The 17,323-nt window shown below is 41.8% G+C and overlaps 1 protein-coding gene across 3 annotated transcripts in view; it reads right to left on the bottom strand.

Annotated features, from left to right (window-relative positions):
- The window catches only part of TRAK1 (trafficking kinesin protein 1), a 114,494-nt gene extending 101,504 nt beyond the window's left edge, over nucleotides 1–12,990 (bottom strand). For all 3 annotated transcript variants that reach the window (XM_060247515.1, XM_060247521.1, XM_060247523.1), the window contains exon 1: nucleotides 12,726–12,990. The gene's annotated coding sequence lies outside the window, so the exon portion shown is untranslated. The remainder of the gene's footprint in view (nucleotides 1–12,725) is intronic.
- Between the last annotated feature and the right edge of the window lie 4,333 nt (nucleotides 12,991–17,323).

Here is a 17,323-nt window from a genome sequence, read left to right as displayed (position 1 = left end):
TTGTCTTTAAAAAGGTAAAGGTAGTCCCCTGTGCAAACACCAGTCGTTTCCGACTCTGGGGTGATGTTGCTTTCACAATGTTTTCACGACAGACTTTTTACGGGGTGGTTTGCCATTGCCTTCCCCAGTCATCTACGCTTTCCCCCTAGCAAGCTGGGTACTCATTTTACTGACCTCAGAAGGATGGAAGGCTGAGTCAACCTTGAGCCAGCTACCTGAACCCAGCTTCCGTCGGGATCGAACTCAGGTCGTGAGCAGAGAGCTCAGACTGCAGTACAGCAGCTTTACCACAACTAAATAGCTCCTTTCTGTTCCCTCCCCCCACAAGAAGGGACAGAGCAATGACATCAAAAAGTATCATTTTGTCCATGCCATGGATGAATTTTTTTGTCTGTGGTGTTCTGCAATGACAAATTCCATAGGAAATGTGCCCAGTTTTCAACAACTTTTAACATTCACCTTTTGTGGGACAGTTTACAAGCTGTTTTTCACTGTAGCTGTGAAGAAATTAAGGTATTTTATTTTCATAGTAATACTAATTTTATGTTTGAATGTATTAACATACTAACATTAAGCACCTAAACAGAAAATTAATAACATATAATAAACGCATAATTACACATCAATCCTTTTTAATAACAATTTCCCTTTTTCTTTCCCAGTTTTTTGACCACGTTTCATGTTCTGACAGTGTATTATTTATGTAGCAGTGTTAGCTTGGATCCCAGACTAGTTGTTTCCATGGGTGCAGTGGAGCATGATTCTTCTTCCTTCATCCTGAAATGCTCCCCCATCGTGTTGCCTGGGGGAGGGGTCCTCTCTCCACCATGAACAGGATTTCAGTTGGCATTTCAGGCTGGTCTAGGTGGTGGTAGACAGGCAAATTGTGTTCTATGGATGGAAATCCAGCCTATTGACATCAATGATATCTTACTATTACATTCATTCTGCTTTTGATAGATTTTGATTGCTGAATTTCTTTTTCTAAAGAAAAGGTAGGATATATAGTAAGCTGATCTCAGAGCAAGTCCTAAAACTTCTGGATTCTCAAAAAGGTTGCAATTAATTACTGTACTTTGGCCTCCTCTCCCAGCTATGACTGGTTGATCAAAGTATCATTGCTTGCCGGACTATGAGCTCATTATACTTATCAGGTCTCCAGAATTTATTTTTAGCTTAGTGGATATGGCCAATTATCCTAATAAGAAAACAGAGATCCAAGTGGGCAGCTGTGTTGGTCGGAAGCAGTAGAACGAAGCAAGAATCAAGCTGCACCTTTAAGACCAATTTTTATTCAGAACATAAGCTTTCGTGTGCTCTCTAAGCACACTTCATCAGACGAGGGGATCAGGTATTGTGAGATACCTGTTCCCCTCGTCTGATGAAGTGTGCTTAGAGAGCACACAAAAGCTTACGTTCTGAATAAAAAGAAAACAGAGAATCATCAAAATCTGCTGAACTCTGCAATACCCTCTACTGGTATTTGCTACTGCATGCATTCTCCTTTCCTATAAACCTCACAGAAGCCCTTCTCCATGTTAAAGAGCATCACGTACCAGATGCAAGGCATGTATAACATCTGCATGTGTACAAGCTCAAAGTCTTGGCAATCTAGGCATATTTCTTTTGCAAATAAATAATACAGCCTCAAACCACTCTGTGCAGTTGGTAGTAAAGTCAGAAAAAAAAAACAGACAGCTGCCAACGATAAAGGAGAAAGCTGCTACTGTCACCAGGTGTTGGCAACCCACAAAGATATTTCAGCATTTTGGACCTGTTTAAAGCTTTTGAAACTTAAACTCAATGTTAAAATGGGTGATAGCGAAGTTCGGGGGTGGGGGTGGCTTATGCTCTATGTTTTTAATGATTTGTTAAATTTTTCCTAATGATTTTATTTAGGTGTTATTTAAAAGCCACCCTGAGCAGGTCTCTGAAGAGGTAGCATATACATTTTGACAGAAAGACAAACAAGAACAGGAGCAAAGGTGTTGCTTGATATAGAGTACTAATGCTTACTGATTTAGAATACTTGTGGTTGCAGAACTGCTTTAGAGATTCTCGTAGTTTGGTCCTCTCTAATGCATCACTTCATGCTATAAACTGAGCTGCCTGTTTCTCTTGCCCTTAGTTTCAAGTGCAACTTTTGTCTCTATCAAAAGCATCAACACATACCTCACCTGTGACTATTTGGAGAGCATTTAAGCCAGTTTTAGAAAAATGCAACTTCATTGTATTGCAATTAGGAGGTAAGCCCATCTCCACACTCAATGACTCTGAGAACTGCTGGCGTTATGAAGAAGGGATCGCAGCAGTTGTCAGGGGACATACCCTTAAATAAACACCATTCTTTCCATGGCATCTCCTACTGTATTAACAAAGACATATTAGAAGGGTGCACTAGTGCCACCTGATGTTCAGAAATTTTATTACTGCAAACCTGGAGCATAAAAATGGCTTGCTGTATAATAAAACTGCACTCTTGAAAGTTAGGGCACTCATAAATTAGACAATTTCGTCTTCTGCAGAACATTAAATTATGCAGAACAATAATTCAGACACTTGAACCACCAGATAATGTCCTTAGAAAACAACATCATTAAAAAACAACTCCAGATCATTTATACTGGTGTGTAGAGATCCTAGTATACAGCTCAGTACTGTACAACACAAAAGGTAAAATCTTCTCTGAGATTACAAAATGTTGCCAACAGTCTTTACTTGACTTGACTAATGCAAAATCCCTATTTGACACAACACATAGCTAACTGATTCACAAATAGGTAGTTAAAGCCATGGATATGCCAGCTATACCCTATCATGGTGTTCTAAGATTTTTAGAGGCCATGAGAGTTCCATTATAGCACTATGATCCATTCTAGAACTATGTATAGTGTCAGATAGGGATTTGGGGCATCACACTTTACGAAGGATATAGACAAGCTGGAATGGGTCCAGAGGAGGGTGCAGCGCTGGTACTAGGGTGCCAGCACAAGGCCAGCAACCCAGGCACAGAGCCCCTTTCCCAGTGCATCCTTTCACCCCCCCCCCACCCTTGCCCCCAGTGAGGGTGAATTTGGTAGCAGCAGCATTCCCAGTGTGCCCCGCTGCCGACCGTAGCTTCATATCCCACGCTGCATCTGTGCTTCTGGAAACACAGATGCAGCGGTGGAGGTGGAGCTACAGTGGACAGCAGCAGGGTGCATTGTGCAAATGCTGCCACTGCTGCAAAGCTCACCCTCACTAGGAGTGAGGATGGAGGTGGAAGGGTGTGCTGGGCAGGGGCAAGCTCCTAAACTTCCCTCTCCAGGAGTGAAGGATGGCTGAAACTGCTGCTGCTGCCCTCCTTGCCTCACTGGAGGCGAGGGTGGGGGGTGAAAGAGTGCGCCGGGTAGGGCCAAGCTCCTAAATTTCTCTCTCCAGGGGCGTGGGTGGGAGGAACTGCCGAAAGCGGTGCCCTCCCAGCTGGGCCATGCTCCAAGCAGCTGCCTCAGGTTGCCTAATGCATGCGCCAGCAGTGGGAGGGTGACAAAAATGGTGAACGGTCTGGAGACCAAGTCCTATAAAGAAAGGTTGAAGGAGCTGGACATGTTTAGCCGGGAGAGGAGGCAGCTGCGAGGTGATATGATCACCATCTTCAAGTACTTGAAGGGCTGTTATATAGAGGATGGTGCAGAATTGTTTTCTGTGGCCTCAGAAGGTAGGTCCGGAACCAACAGGTTGAAATAAAATCAGAAGAGTTTCCAGCTCAACATTAGGAAGAACTTCCTGACAATTAGAGTGATTCCTCAGTGGAACAGGCTTCTTTGGGAGGTGGTGGGTTCTCCTTCCTTGGAAGTTTTTAAACAGAGGCTAGATGGCCATCTGACAGCAATGCAGATCCTATTAATTTAGGGGGAGATATTTGTGAATTTCCTGCATTGCGCAGGGGGCTGGATTAGGTGACACTGGAGGTCCCTTCCAACTCTATTATTCTATGATTGTGGGAAGCTGTAAAAAGAGCATTTCTTTGGTCCTCTGGACAGTTTCCTCTAACCCCCCACAGAAACAAACTTTAAACAGTAAATAACAGAAGTAAGCCCTCAGCAAGCTGATGTATGATTAAAAGAACTGTACTTTCTATTATAACTGATTAACCAGTTATAAAGTAGTGTTAAAAAACTGAAAAAAGGAGCAAAACGGTAAAGAAAAAATTTACAGTGCCCTATTCTTATATAAAAATCCTCACCTTTTGGCCTTCAAGGCTTCAAAGTGATTTAGATTAACCTAGCCAACAAGAATAAAGTCTACTTGAACTATCTAAAAATATCTAGCTATCTAAAATATTTAAAAGTAACAAAAGACAAAGAAGAAAAAGTCTATAAAGAGTTCAAGAAAATGACACAATTTCTGACTAGTCTCCTAAAAGCTAAAGTCAACATCAGACAGATATTTCTGAGAATGGAGTTACATCACTGGTGTGCCACCCACCTAACTTCCTGAAGAGGATCTTTAAAGGAGGACAGGTTCATGTAGGAGGAGACTGTCTTTAGGAGACTGTCATGTAGGAGGAGACTGTCAGGCACTACAATTTTTAATATGGCGTTTGACTTTTCCAAGATGGGTTTCCTTTAAAGTAAAGTGACATAGAAGCAAACACTCAGTATTATAAATTTCGAAAATTTCATAAGTGACTTTATTTTGTTTCTGTATTTGTGTGTGTGTGCGTGCAGGGGTTGGTGTGTGTGTGTGTGTGTGTGTGCATGCATACCTGGAAGTCATGGTAACCGCTGGTGATTGACCCCTATGGGGAGTCTAGAGGACATTCAGGGAGGTGGCTGAATAAAGTCTGCTCTTGCCTCCCAATTTCTGGTATTTCAAGGAGGTTTCCTATCCAAGTACTTGCCAGAGTCAACCCTACTTATGAGACTGAGTTTACCTGGGCCATCTAGGTCACGGCAAGAAGTGATCTTAATTTATAAATGTCACCACTCAAAGGTAGGATTTGTTTTCCACCAATGTATGTTCTCTTTATTTTGTCAAAGAAAATACAGCTAAATTAAACCAGCTTAATTCACAGTTTAATTAAAAACAATAAAATTAAAAATAATAAAATTAAAATTCTCCCACAAGGGAGAAAATTGTGGTCTGAAGCACCATTTCTGTGCTGCTGAAACATTACTGATTAAGCTATCTGCTAGAAAACCAAACATTTACACCAGCAAGAATAAAAGCTTTTATTATCCAGCTGCATTTTTACAACCTACATAGCTGAGACTGATGGTGGGAGACATGTAAAAGCAAATAGGCTATTCATAAAAAGGTCAGGAATTTAACAATACCCTCACTGTTTTATTTAAACATTTAAAATGCATTACAAGAAGAAAAACCTGAAGCAATATAAAATGATTTTAAAACAGTATCAAAACAGAGTTCACCAAAGAAGGAATAATGATAATAATAATAATAAATCTCCCACACCAAAAAAAGCTACCAAGTGAGCAAGCTACCAAAACTAGAACTCTCCTGTATGGATTCTGAGGAACTTAAAAGCCTGCCTCATACCTTATGACATTTGGATTGGACAGACATAATAAATGGCATCACACTGCCGCTGTTTAGGAAGTTCTTTCTAGTGGGATCTGCATAGATAGCTATTGTTTACTGGAAGTAAACACCACTGAGAACATACAACCATTAGGTGGGGCTACAGCTTCATTTCGAACATGAAGTGAGAATGCAAGAATGAAAACTGAAGAGCTGAGCTTCTACATACATCTAAAATAAGTAGCAAGCTTATATGAACATAGATGCACACAAGGTTACTGTTAACAGGTCACCTTGTTTTTTCAGACCCAAAGACAACCTTTTAACCTCCAGCACTTATCAAAATTATCAAGCAAATCAATTTTGCATTAAGCTAGCCAGAAAATCAGCTAGCTAGAAATGTTAATCACTATTTTCACAATAGTGAAAATGTTCACAATCAGACTAGTCACTAGTCAGAAGATAGCAGACTTATTCTCTTTTGAGGCAAGAGGTTCTCACTTTAACACAAAATGAACCTGGACAAAAGCTGAACCTGATCATTTTTCTTTCATTAAAAACAAATCTTACAGAGACAACCTTGCATCCTCTTACTTAAGGGTATGTAGAACCATCTAGTTAAACGCAAAATGCCAGTGTAAAGAACCCCCCCCCCCCCCAAAGAAAACCCCAACAACCCGAGACTCTTCCCTTGCAGCAGATGTGTTCTGCTGTGCTAGCAGGGCTTGACAGATACAAAAGCACTTGCCTGTTGCCTGCTGGGTGGAATGCTATTTTATTTATTCATGCTATTTTCTGTAAAGAGATTAAGTTCTGTGCAGGAAATTGTGATGTAACCTATAAAAACAGCTCTTAGTAAGGGCCAAGTCTGCCTAGCCAAGTGATTTTCACAGCCTCATTTATTCCAGGTTGCTGGGAAGGGAGTGCTTTTAGAAGCTGCCTGATGCTAATAAGCCAGCATTATTAACAGTCTGGAAGTGTTCCTATAAGCTGCACCCTGATTCTTGACCATCCAGTCTCAAGGGCAGAGCAGAGGCTTTCCTTATACAGAGACATTTTAATGAACAAATGAGTGCCAGTAACAGTGGAAATCTGGATTTAAGACCCCATTCAACCCACAAGGCTCACTGGGCAGTCTTGAGCCAGTCATATACTCTCAGCCTAACCTTCCTCACAGAGTTGTATGAAGATACATTTACAAACTTGACGGAAAACAACTGTATGCTACCTTGAGTTCCTTTAAGGAAGCATGGTATAATAATGCGTGAAAGGACTCAGGAAACTCCATGATGGCATATTTTTGCATGGAAGTTCACTCATGCACTTTTTGTCCATCCAAAGGGGGGTAAGGGTAGGAACAGAAAGTGAAACACAGCTTCTCCACTATTGGGCATTACTGTAATGGTACAACTAATGTGTTACTTGAACTACAGGGTACCCATTATTACCTTTCTGCAGAGTATGCAAGGCAGAGATGTTCTGTCAGATATCTGGTTGAGGACAGCAATGGGACAGTACAATATATGGCACTCTTACACCCTCCACCCTCTATATGGGGGTTGGGGAAGAAAAAGTTTTTTCCCACCATCTTAACAGGGTATTGCTTTTATTAGCTGATATGTTAGTACTTTAATGTCAATTTTATTGCAAATTATTGTTGTACTGCTGTTACAAGCCACCCTGAGCCCTGCTTGCAGGGAATGAGTAGCCTAATAAATTAAATTTAATAATATAAAATAATAAAATAAACCAGAGCTGGGATTCTACAGTCAGCCCAACCAGTTATGATTGGGCACTTTCCCTATGTTTGAGACAGAAGGGAAGATTTTTCCATTTTGCATAGCAAACAATGGAAATCATAATATGAGAGTTTCCAACCCAAAGTACTTCATTCAGATTTGTGCCAAGCTAAGTATTTTAGAACAATACTGCATTCTTTCACTTTACTGAGGTACATTCTACATTTCTGTTTTCTTTCCATTTACATTCTCTACCTGCTGATTATAAATGGATCTTTATGTAATATGTAGATTCTCATTTAGCAACTAAATTTCATATGTAGATTTGCGTCACTGAAACTAATATAACGTTCCTTCTTATGAAAAACTTCACTGTAATCAACTATTTCTGTCCAAGATATATGTTATACCTGTTGCTGAACTCTGTCCACTGCAAGTAGTTACTCATGGTTTATGAACAACATGAGGTCAGCATCACCAGCTAGAGAGGAGGAATGTAACTGGTAAGCAGCCACATTCCCAGTGTTTGTTGCAGCCCGGGCCAAAAATAAATGAAAACAAATGCCCTGATTCTGGGAAGAGAGGTTTCCTAAGAATTTAATTTTCTTTATTTATATCTTACTTTTCTCAACAATGGGGACCCAAAGTTGCTTACAATATTCTCCCCTTCTCATTTTTATTGTCAGAACAACTACAATGTAGGAAAGGCTGAGTGTGTGTGGTTGGTCCTAAGTCACACAGCAAATTTCCATGGCAGAGTGGGGTTTGAACCAGGGCCTTACAGGTCCTAATCGGCACTCTAATCACTATACCAGCCAGGCACAGGAGCAAATAATGTTCCCCCCTCCCATCCCGAGAAACTTGTTCTCGACACTCAACATTGCTGAAAAGACCACAAGTGGTTTTTTGATTTCTACCATTTTAGGGCTTCCCTAATCACTAACAAAGATCCTTTCCACCAGTGATTGTTAGAAAATGCATTTTTTCATTTTTCTATTTTCTAACTGCTTTTTAAAACTGAAAAGTGACCAATGAAATAAAGAGTATTGAGCATAGTAGGCTAAGTAGGGTTCCCTGATCCCTGCCAGGGGAAAGGGATTCCTTGCTTTGGGGCTCCTGCCCCAGCATGGTTCAGCTGGCTGACAGGGTAACTTACTAGCAGAAAACTGAGGCCTAGGCTTCTGTTGGTAGCAATGCAGTGACAGTGACTTCTGGCACACTCAGGAAGTGATGTCACCATGTTGCTGGTGACATGGGGATACTCTGATGTTTAGGCAAAAATACTATGGTAATTCTGTCAGAGTTTTTGTCCAAATACCAGAGTGTTCCCAAGTTGATGAGAACATGATGACATCAGAAGTGGCTCAGCTGCATTAGAGGAAGGTGCTTGGAGCTGGGACAGAATTGCTGGTAAGCAGCATGGCTGGTGAGGGAGCAGAAGCAGTGACATGTAAAGACTGTGGGATGTTTGTATTTCTACCTGAGAGTAGTAGCAATTACACTTGCAGCAAGTGTAAGTTAGTAGCCCTGCTGGGGGAGAAGATACAGGGACTGGAGGCATGATTGTCCACACTGCAGTGTATAAAGGAAGGTGAGGATTTTCTCAGGGACAAGAGGAGGGAGAGGAACTGGTATCTCAGCAATTGAAAGAGAGCCCAGAAAGAGGGTTCCTGGAAAAATGTAACCCGAAGGAGCAAGAAAATCAGGAGATGTTCTGAGCCTCTGCTGCTCAGCAATAGGTTCCAGGATCTCCCCACAGTAACTGATTCTGAACCACTGGAACAAGGGCTACTTCCCCAGTCTCCACGAAGCTTGAACAAAGTTTCTCAGGATCCTGTGGATAAGAAGCCTGGAGCTTCGCTCCCCTTTATAGGGAGAGGAAGGTGGTGGTGACTGGAGACTCCTTGCTTAGAGGGGTGGAGGCCAAAGTGTGCCGACAGGACTTATCATCCTGAGAGGTCTGCTGTCTGCCAGGTGCACGCATCCAGGATGTGACAGAAAGGATTGGAAGACTCATCAAGCCCACAGATTACTATACTTAGGAAGAAGGGGATTCAGGAGAGGGTAGGAGTTTCTTAAAAGCAAAATTCTGAAAGCGCAATCACAAACGATTCCTATGAGAAGAAAAAAATGGAAAAAGCCTAAATAAACTGAGTTGGCTCCATAAACAGGTCTCCAAAGACTTGAGAAATAAAAAAGACTCCTTTAGGAATTGGAAGGAGGGCCTTATAACCAAGGATGAATATAAACAAATCACCAGTGCTTGTAGAGAAAAAGTTAAGAAAGTTAAAGCTCAGTATAAGCTTAGGCTGGCCAAAGATGCTAAAAACAACAAAAGAGGGTTCTTTTATGTTCAGAGTAAGAAAAAGAGCAAGGACACAGTAGGCCCACTGCAAGGGCAGGAAAGTGAAACTGTAAAGGTAATGAAGAGAGGGCAGAACTGCTCAATTCCTACTTTTCCTCAGTCTTCTCTTCTGAGGCAAACAGTGCTCAACACGGCAAAAACAGAACATATAAGGAGGGTATGAAGTTCCAACCTAGGATCAACATAGGGGTAGTACATAAACACCAGGTTTCTTTAAATGAAACTAAGCCCTCAGGGCCAGGTGAACTGCATCTAAGGGTTCTAAAAGAACTTGTGGATGTAATTTCTGAGCCTCTGGCCCTTCCGACTCTATGATTCTATCGTTTCCGTTGTGCACTGAAAATGACACTGGAAATAACATCAATACATGACAAAGGCCTAGGTCTTCGTTTACTGCCAGTAAGTCCCCCGTCATCCCCTACCAGTTGCCAAGAGGTACATGGCAACCCTAAGGATAAGCAAACACAAGGAAAAATGTCAGCTGCTGATAAAAGTTTGTACGGAGCAGAGAAAATGAAACAATATTTGGTTTAAAGAGTGACAGAGAGGCTAGTGCTTTGTAATGGTTGTTGGACTGTAACCAAGGACACCCAAATTCAAACCCTCTCTCTACTATGAAGGTCACCAGAAGACTTCTCTAGTCAACATCTCTCAGCCTAGCCTAGCCTACTTCACTGGGCTGCTGGATAGATAAAATGTGGGAGAGGAACCATGCATGATCCACTAAACGCCTTGGTGAGTAGGCTTGATAAAAATGTACTATATGGTAAGCTCCTGGAAGAACAGGCAGGATAAAAATGCAACAAATAAATACTATTTATTGTGTACAAGGAGTTCCGTTCTCCCTATCACAACCCCTCCATAGAAATATTTGGTCCATAATGTGGTTTTAGAGGGGACTGCCCAGTGACAGTAGATTTGAGGGGGGAGGGTGCCGCTGATTATCTGCAGCAGTCTACCTTTATGGGGTAGAGAACTGACACTTATTTGACAGGCACCAGAGAATCAGAATCAGGAATGGGAGAGAAATGTGTTATTTACTAGAAACATTCTGAAGTAACCAAAGTAAGTATGAAACAAAGGAAGGGAAGCTAACAAATACTCAAATTTAAAATAGACTAAAACAAAAAAAAACAGAGAAGGCCAGTATATTAGACCAAGAATACCTGTAGTACATATAGATGATGACTCTTGAAGGCATTAAAAATGAACAAGCAACATGGCAAGGCAGAAAAATTTAGCAAGAGAATGTGAAGTCAAAAAGACTGGAAAACTGAGGACTAATTTACACACAAGTCAGATGTAAGCTGAGGGTTCTCCTTGACTATCATGCCATGCCTAGTTTGAATCTGGATCATGGCACATGTGGAAAAGCAAATTCAGCCTCCCCTCTTGTCTTGTTTTCCCAGCCGGAAATGGTCCCTACTGGGGAAATTTAAGGTGTTCCCTGGGATACATGCAGGGTTTCCCAATGGGTCAAACAGTGCCACTTCAGGCTGGGAAAATGGGAACCCCAATGGAATCTCTGCAATGAATAAAACTGCCAGTCATGATCACCCAAACAAGACAAAACAGGACAGAGCTGAAAGCTGGGTAGACAATTTATGAGATTAGTAATCACACCAACGCATGCCTTCAGCATTAAACTCTACATTTAAAAAAGGTCTAAGAACCGCAAAGCTCTCAAAAGCTTACACTATATTGTACCACCAGTCAGTCCAATATAGACTTTCTGTCTCATTCTTTATCATCAAATAATGAGTGCTGCATATTTAAACAGCCATTCAAAGATTTGCCAAACGATGTCATGAAAGAACAAAGTATCTAAAAGAATGTATGCTAAAGAAAGAGCCAAACGTCTTCAAGCTGTCAAAGGATGAGAGAAACAAGAGTCGGGCATTTCCTTCTATGGAACATTATCAAGTGATCATCTGTGATGAGCTGGGGTGCTTTGGCACACAAACAGAAAGAGGATATTAAGATAGATTCTTCCGGACCTCGAGGGAGTAGTTAAAAATGAAAAAGTCTTTTTTGCTGCAACATGCCTAGAGCGAATGTAATTTCTTGTTACAACAGTAAATAGTGGTGCAAGGCCATCTGCTTACCTGGGACTTTTAAAGCTAAACAGATATGCCAGTATCATTACATGGATACTGAGCAACAAGCAACAGCACATAGCCCCAGGCCCGAACCCCTTTGCCCCTTCTAGAATGGTGGCCAACGGACCCTCCAAGAATACTGATCTTGCCTTTAAAAACAAGGAGAAAAGCAGAGGGCACCTGCACCATTCCTTTTTAAAGCCACAAGATGCCTAACATCTACCATTAACATAGATTTTTGTGAATACTTGGATGCCACTCTCCTTGAGCCTTCCTGTTTTGGGAGAAAATACCTTGGGTAGCTGAAATATAACCAGCTGCCCCTCCATTCCTCAAATGTGAAGCTCAGAAGAAAAACATTACTGGTAGTCTACATCTGTACTCTTACTAATTCTGTTTCTTACAGGAGGAATACATTTGAACAGCACTCAAAACCAGTGGAGAGGTGAAAAAAATGCATGAACAATACCTAGATTGCATGTCAGAAGGTAGGGGAGTCTGGGTCCAACCCTTGCAGTCAGTATAGGCAAGCTCAGCACATACAACAATATTGTTACACGATCAAGAGCAAAGTCTGTACTTAGCTCAAGGCAACATATTTCACCTTTGCTATATGCCAAATCAGCATTAAGAGGAAAATTACCCAATCCTCAAGCCAGGGCTCTGAAAAACACTTCAAACAAACAAATGGAAAGCAGCAGTTTTTGCTAGCTACCTTGACAAATTAGAAGAAATGCAATGCAATTCATTCACACAAATTTAACTGTATGGAGCAAATCCGAGCAGTGTTAATTATACATGCGACCTTGGAAACATTTTGAAAGGTTCTCGCACCTGCAAAGGCTTAAAGTACTGTTTGCTCCATACTCAACTACACATGAAATGTAATTAAATACCATTTTCCCTCTACAAAATGTAGTTTAGCCACTTTTTAACTTCATCTAGGGGGATGTTACTGCCAGTGAGTGAAGAGATTGAACAGTCAGGTTGCTTGCCTACCAGTAATGGTGCCGGCATCTCTGTACTCCCTGTAGTCTGAGGCATCATGTTCCACGGCTTCACTTACATAGTGCTCTTCGTGAATGCCTGCATTACAGGCTAGGACTGCATGGTTGGTTGAGTCAGGAGAGGGCACAGTGGTGGCCAAAGTGCAGTCGTTCAAAGCTGTGGCGTCCAGCTTGGCAGGTTTCACAGTGAAGTGCCAACTGCCATCAGGGGGGCCAGCGCTGGAGACTGGGTCTGGCAGAGGTATGAAAGGCAGCTTTTACTCTTGGCTCCTGTAGGCTTCCTTGAGAGATCTGCAAAACATATACCACAACAAATTAATTCAATTCAGATTCCTTAAAATGAAGAGGTTTCAAGCAATATCAAGATCTATATGATGAACAACGAAAGATAAATAACTCAGGCAGAGCAGGTGCCAAATATAGCATATAATTGTAAAAAAATATTTTATTGTCAATGTTAATGTTTTTAACATCTACATTTCCACACAAAATTGGAGGGATATATGGTAGAGAGGGGTCACCAATTCTAGTCATGATAAAAACAAAAAAAGAAGACCTAGACAGCACCTTTTTTAAAAGCAGCTTATAGTTTCTCTCATTAATGCTCATTTCAGCTGAAGGCAAGTTGGGAACAACTGCCACCTAGTCACCTGCCATTCTTCACAAGGAAGATGATTTTAAGCTATAGAAATCTCTGTTAGAATCAAACCAGTCTTATTATACAATAATTACACTGGTTGTCCATAATAAATGCATTCTAGTTTTCTGTAACCTAAGCTATTACAGAGGATCAATGAAGATGAATTAAATGTCACATTTAGGGATGGGCACAAATTGACTCACAAGCCAAAATATCAGCACAAACTTTGACCACTTTACCAACATTTTGGGGAAGGTGCCTTCTCCTAATATTTACTGGACTTTTTTTGATTCAGTTGTCCAGGCCATTTAAACTTAACAGCTGAGCAGCATGGGTCCTCAGCTGATCTGTTAAGTTTAAATGGCTACAAGATATTTCACCAGTCAGTTTTGCTTTCCCCCACTTGGAAGTGGAAGTGAAATGGACCAATGAAATGACTGGCAGCCTAATGGCTGACAGGCACACCTGCCCCACGGTTAGGCTGAAATGGCTGCCAGATGTTTCAGCCTAACAGTTGATGGGCGGACACACCCTGCTGCTAAACTGAAATAGTTGTGAGCCATTTCACCAGTCAATTTTACTTTCCCCTTGCCTGCTGTTAGGTTGAAATGGCTGCCAGTCATTAAACTTCTCAGTTTCACATTGCCCCAGATCTGAAGCTACCAGCCATTTAACCCTTTCTCCCAGCTGGTTTGATTTGGAGTCTTTTGGCTCAGTTTGGGGGCCACACCAAACTAACCAGATTTTTTAGGTTTGTGCCCATCCCCAGTCACATTTACTTTCATTTACTACTGCTAATTAGTCAGGCATGCAATTTTTCAGGTGGTTGGACTGAGAAGATGCTTTGTTAGCATGATTAAAAAAACAAGGTAAAATCTGCAAACTATTCCCAAAGCACTTAAGAACAAATTGCTGGGCAACATTTTATCTGCCTAAAAACCATGCTGCGCCATGTCTTAGGCTTAGCTGCTCCAAGGGCACGATGGGTATTAGGAATATTATTTCAATCATTTCCATAACTACAGTCTAGAAATGCCTCTGACAACCAGTGGCCCTTAATAGTGCATGTCTACATGGATCTGTGTGCATGCTGCCCTCTGTAAACAAGTATTTTGAAGTCCCTCCTTTCCCACAGTAGTGCCTCAGTTTGAATGATTCCACATTAGCTTTTGTCCTGGTGTCATTCTTGGTTCTCAAGGTTGGGCAGGTCAGGGAGCAAACAGGGAACACATAGCCCTGCTCCAGAGATGCCAATGCAGAATCTGGGAAAAAGAGCCACCATTAGGAGCCCCACACAGAGGGGAGGCAAGTGCTAAATGCAGAACTGGTCTTTGCGTCCTACAACACAGAGCTGGGGGTAAAGAAAACTGCCACCTGAATCTATCATATGGAGACTTTAGATGTGGTCATCGAACTTTGTTTTGCTGAGCAAAAATCACCTTCACTACAAGTTCTATAGAGGCTGAGGTTCTCAGTGAAGGAAACTTGAAGATCTAACCATAAAATCCAATATCCCCCTCCAAGGAAGTGCAGCTCTACAGAAACCACAATATAAGAAACCTTTAGCCCCTTTACAGGGCTATGCTACAGCACATTTAGGATCTTCTTTAACCTACACCCCTCCTTTGACAAAGCCTTTGGCTGAAACTTTTCTGCTGAAAGTGTATAAGGCTCCAGTGGTGTGCAAACAGCAGCACTGCTCCTTGGTGAAGCACCAAGGTTATCAGGCTCCCCCAGACTAAGCTGGATAAGCCAATATTGAAGCTCCTTTCCATGGCAGCATTAATTCAGCTTTTCAAACAGTGTCTGTAGGTGGAGAGGAGTCTGTGCTTTGGCTCCTCCCACCACCCTGGCAACACAGGAAAGAGCAATAACATGCTACCAGCATAATGCTAGTACCCAGACTTAGTTATCTCCCCAGCTAACATGGAGCCAGAGCAAGTTGAACTAGGTTTGCTTGTATTTATCTCTAAAGCCCCATCCCTTTGTTCCCTTTCCTTCCCTCCTGGTTAAGTTAAAGCTGAAGTCATAAGATGGTGATATTCTGAAGAATTTTACTATAGCTAGCCACCTGGTTCAAACTGCAAAACTTTCAAGCTGCTCCTTTCAAAAATGAACAAAAACTTGATGCCAGAATGTCAGTGTATGTGCAGGCGACAGACCACTGCTGACAGCAAAGGATCTAATTGACATTAGATGATCTGGCTGACAGGGGCATCTGGAAGACAGCCAGATTGCATCAGCCAGAGTGATGTGACCATGACTCAGCACTAAACCTGATTGGTCACTTACCTAGAGGACATGTATAAATGTACAGTAGTACTCTGCTACTTGTTGGAGGTTGGATGATGAATTGTGTGCGGAGCATTTTGCTAGTCTGTGTTACAGTTGTAAATAAATGTATATAGCTAGTCTAATCGCAGCTGTGTACAAGACTGGATTCCTTTGCGTCTTCAGGAACCTCTCTCACTAAACGTGGAAGACCAACACAGAAATATGTCTTAGTGCAGGGGTGGGGAACCTCTGTCCCAAGGGCCGTATGCGGCCCTTGAGGTCACTTGGTATGGCCCTCAGGGATTGCTGGGCCGAACCGAGCCATGTGGCAGCCTCCCTGGGCTGCCAATGAGGATCGTGAGGGCCCAGCCACGCTGTGCAGCAGCCTCCCCAGGACCAGGCAGGGATCGCAGGGCCCAGATGTACTGTGCGGCAGCCTCCCTGGGGCCTGGCTGGCCGGCCAAAATTGCTGCAGGGCCTGCAAAAGTTATTGTCATAGTTCAGTTTGCACTTGATTATCCCAGATGGTGTGGCCTAATATGTTAATGAGTGTGTGACCTAATATGCTAATATTAGGGGATGTGGTCTAATATGCTACTGAGATCCTTCTGGTTTTTTTCTACAAAAAAGCCCTGGACCTATGCATTTGCCTAGAGCGGCAGGCCAGGTGTGTGTTTGTGCCAGATTAGGCTCTCCCCACATGACTTCAAATAGAAAAACAATTATGTGCATTAATTTTGCTGGCCTGAATCATTCTCCTTTGGCAGAGCACTGTTTCATAAATTGATAATTTTTTATGGCCCGCGAATGATGTTTTAAATATCCATATGGCCCTTGGCAGAAAAAGGGTTCCCTGCCCGTTTTAGTGCATACACGCTATTCAGCTTTCACGAAGATTGTCCAGGACTGAAAGTCTAAAATGGGAAACTCAGAAGGCTGCATTATTACTTATGTTTATTTCTACCTTGCTTCATCCTTCAGTGGAGACCCAAATCAGTTTACACATCATTCTCCACTCCTTCATTTTCTCACAACCTCCACCCTGTTTGGTAGGTCAGAGTGAAAGAGTGTGACTGGCTCATGATCATGCACTGGTAGAGTGGGGATTCAAACAAGCACTCCCAGATCCTAGTCAAAAACTGTATCCACTACACCACTCTGGCTTTAATATTATGAACTTCAACTTACTGTAACTGATTGATATGCAAAAACTTTAGCCACCTCATTTATTAATCTGTGCTGGAAAAGAGAGTCTATTAGAAATTATTTCTCCAGCTAGAACCCTAAATTTTAACCATAGACTTCCCTCCTCTGTCCTTACAGTTAAAATGTAGAATCAAAGAAGTTAAGCCTATCTTAATGACTGAAGGGCTTATTATATTCTCCACTTAGTCACAAATAGTACTACACATCAAAGCATCATTTATCCAGGAAACCAAGTCTTCCATGAACATGCTGAAACTGCCTCCAATCGCAGGTATATGCAAATGGACATATCAACCATTGCCTTGCTGATTACTTTCAAATACTGTAATATAAATGCTGCTTGTGTAACTTTGCCTTTACTTTAAAGCTAGAACTTAGCCAGGTGAAGTCATTCATCCATCTGCCACAAATATACATCACAGTCAAAATGAGTAAAATTAATAACAATGATGGTTACTTCTCCATTGATC

This window comes from Heteronotia binoei, chromosome 10 (genome assembly GCF_032191835.1).
Source record: "Heteronotia binoei isolate CCM8104 ecotype False Entrance Well chromosome 10, APGP_CSIRO_Hbin_v1, whole genome shotgun sequence".
Classification (NCBI taxonomy): domain Eukaryota; kingdom Metazoa; phylum Chordata; class Lepidosauria; order Squamata; family Gekkonidae; genus Heteronotia; species Heteronotia binoei.
The sequence above is the reverse complement of the archived record's forward strand: the minus strand, read 5'-3'. Positions and strand labels throughout refer to the sequence as shown.